Genomic DNA, 3,659 nt, shown 5'->3' with positions numbered 1-3,659 from the left:
AGCAAACACTCTGGTTGCAAGCTACAGCCACTGCAGCGCCTAGCACCGAGGCGCCACACTGTACAGTGCAACGCCCAGCAGCTAGGCATTGCACTGTAGAGTGTGGCGCCTCGGTGCTAGGCGCTGCATGGGCTGTAGCTTGCAAATAGAATCATTATCAGGTAGAGATGAGGAAGGGAGAGGGGGACTTGGTGCACCCAGAGGGTGATTGTCATGGTTCAGAGTTCAATGTGGTTGAGCAGGGAGTTGAGGTCACCCTCGAGGATCCTGACCAGTTCAAACATGTCGAGACTGCCAATGTGAATGATCAAGATGAGGGCTTTAATGGTGAAGCTAATGAAGATCAAGTTCAACATTATTAAGACAACAAGTGCAACATAGAGGATCAAGTTCAACATTGGTAAGACGTCAACTCCAAGTTCAACATAACTAAGACATACAAAGAGGATCAAGTTTAACATAGAGCTACCACAAATAAAGGACTATGGCTGGTTCCTAAGAAGAGCTAGTTCCTTGAGCGCTTTTTGGCTGCTCCCCCCTCTTGCTGGCTAACTTCTTGACCTTCCTAGGAAGAGGAACACGCTCCCGCTCCGGCTCTGGTTCCTCCACGTCATCGACATCGTCATCCAAATAGTCATCCAAAGGCGCCATCCGCGAGGTGCCGACCGTCCTTTTGCCTCTTTCGGTGAAGTCTTTAGGTGTGTACTTGTTGATTCCCTTTCTAGGCTTTAGCATGTATGCAGACCTAACCTGGTACGCCCCCAAGGTCATATCATCATCAGCAACCTATGCATCAACAAAAGATATGGAAAGACCGTGTGTGAGAATATAGTTAGCAATGGATCAACAATTGGATATATATGCTCATGCCATACCTCTTGGGTGACCACACCCACATCCTCATCCTCCAAATGATCACCATGGCTCTGGCCCGAAGCGGGATCTGATGGTGTCGCTGACCTAGACCGTTCTGGTGATACATACTCGGGGTCACGACAACCAAAAAGGTTTGATAGCCGCCTTAACTTTTGGCCCTGGCGCTGCAACATGTACAAGTGAATGAGACATCGAACATAGCAACACATGTTAAGTGCTAGTTTGAAGGAGATGTGAACCTTGATGACTGCTCGAAGTGCACCTTCTCCATCGCTCTTGCCAGCCGGGGTTGTTTCAAGAATAGTCTCGGTCTCATCAACTGCTTTCTTGATCTGGGCACGCTATGAACAGAAATGGTATTAACGTGTTAGGCAAGCGAATATGTGAATAGTGTGAATGAAAAGCAAAGAGGACAAATACCACAAAGTTCATCATTGGAGCTGAAGGGATCACTGAGTTGCCTTTCCTGAGTAATGCGTTGTACTGGTGTTGGGCTACCTCATCAAAAACAGTGGGTTCTTCCAAAATCTCCTCAGCATACGCCGGCTTGCATACCTCCACACGGGTACTTGCAAGAAACCATGTGAGATAGTTGTTGAACGCTACAGGGCAGTGCTCACGAAGCTGGACTCATTTTCCAGCCCTAGCTTGCTCCACACTAAGCGCAAACTGTACGACATACTTTCTGTGATGCTTGGCCCAATCCTTAATCTTCCGCTGCCTTTTCCTATCCAACCTGCAAGTTAGAAACATAATATTAGTAGCATCGAAACCGCCGAGAAGCTGCTAAGTACTCAAGGTTAATTATATCTTACGCGTGTAGCAACTTGTCCGTGTCCTCCCACTCCGGCGGATGTGCCTGGAACAAACCAAACCGACGGCGCACTCGATGTGGGAGGTGAAGCTCAACCGCCCAGTTGCATATGAGTGGGCACCGCATACGCCAGAGATGCCTATCCCTAGTGCACATCGGATTCAGCCTGAACTCTAAAGGGTTACCAAAACTATCTCCTGTTCCATACGGCTCCCATATCACCTGCAAAATGGGATAGAATGCAAAATTGATATCGAGTTGCAATAGAAGCATCATAATCACTTATGCCATGTCAATTCACCTGCTCAGGCGTGATCGCGTCAAGCTCACTCTGGTACAACTTGTACATGACCGAGGGATCATCTGTCGTCTCATTTATCACATCCCACTTGTAAGCCCAAGTGGGTAGCCGTAGGAGGTCGCCTTTGTCGTCCCAATCATCGTACTTCACCTTCTTCGGACGTCCAACCGGCAAACGCTCCCAGCTCCATATGGAAAGTGCGAGCAAACAACCACCAATACCTCCAGATGACCTACAACAGGCTTCGTCCAACTGCACATAAAAGAGAACATGGTTCAATTAAGAGCAAGATCGCATTCATAATGTAGCAATGAAGTGAAAAAGAAACAACTTCATACCTGTCTATACAAGTAAGCCAGTGTCGCCGAACCCCAACTCCATTTGCTATCAAAGACGGTCAACGCCTTCAGCCACATCCATGGAGCATTCTTGCCTGTGCCATCAGCAAACATAGTCCTAGATATCACATACCACATGTAGACACGAGCATATATCTTGACCGTGTCCTCATCAGCTTCCGGTGGGCAAGTACCAAAGTGCTCAGTAATCCACGTGAAAGTAGCACCGGCTGCGACTCTTTCCTTCCTCTTGTTTTCTGCTGCTGGTTCCGGAGGCTCCGGAGGAACCATACCGATAAAGGCATGCATCTGCGCGCGCCACCCATCGGAGTCGGTGCTCATACATAGAGGATTCCCATCGATAGGAAGACCGGTGATCATAGCAATATCCTGGAGCGTCACTATCATCTCCCCGGTCCGTAGATGGAAACTATGTGTCTCCGGCCGCCAATGATCAATAAGCGCGGTGAGTGCTGGAGCATTGTTGGGTGGCGTCGACCGTCTGACCATATGAATGAAAGGGAGAAGTCCTGTCTCCCTTACATACGGTGTGTATCGCTCATCATAGTGCATCCACCCAAGGGTGACCCCGTGAGAACGAAGCTTCAAAGGTGCAAGCGCCTACAAACAAACAATTCATAACATTACATATGGGGCATTTGTGTTTGAAATAAATATGAAATTCATAAAACAGGCCACTTTCATTATTACCCGCTGCTCCACCGCCATAGCGTACGACCGGTGTTGTTTGTCCCAGTGATCATCGAGAAGCCAAACCATCCTAACAATTTTGAAAGAAAGCTTTCTTGTCAACACGATTATCTTTTCAATACAAATAAACTAAAGTACGCCTACTAGATGCAAAATACAAAGCATATGTATCCAAACCATTCTTGCCAATACAAATGTAATTTCAATAAACTAAACTAAGCCTACCTCATGCAAGATTCAATACAAATATCTTTTCCATATAAATAAAATGTCAACCTATGTATCCAAACTATATAAATAACATGTCAACCTATGTATCCAAACCACATTCTAGTCTAACAAGGGTTCCCCAAATCTAATACATGCAAGATTCAAACAAAAATTCCCTAAATCTAATACACACAAGATTCAAACAAGGGTTCCTCAAATCTCCGAAATAGCATACATTCTATGGATAGAAAGAAGGGGATCGGAGAAAAGTACCTTCTAGGATGGATTGGTGAAGGAATCCACGGGCCAAATCGTCAGATTTGAAGATTTTTTAAGAGGGGATTGAGAGGGGGAGAGGAGGAAGCCGCCGGCCGCCTGTTCTGTAACTTCTCTGGAACGAATGGGTGGG

The sequence above is a fragment of the Triticum dicoccoides genome, chromosome 1A (assembly GCF_002162155.2).
Source record: "Triticum dicoccoides isolate Atlit2015 ecotype Zavitan chromosome 1A, WEW_v2.0, whole genome shotgun sequence".
NCBI classification, from domain to species: domain Eukaryota; kingdom Viridiplantae; phylum Streptophyta; class Magnoliopsida; order Poales; family Poaceae; genus Triticum; species Triticum dicoccoides.
The sequence above is the reverse complement of the archived record's forward strand: the minus strand, read 5'-3'. Positions refer to the sequence as shown.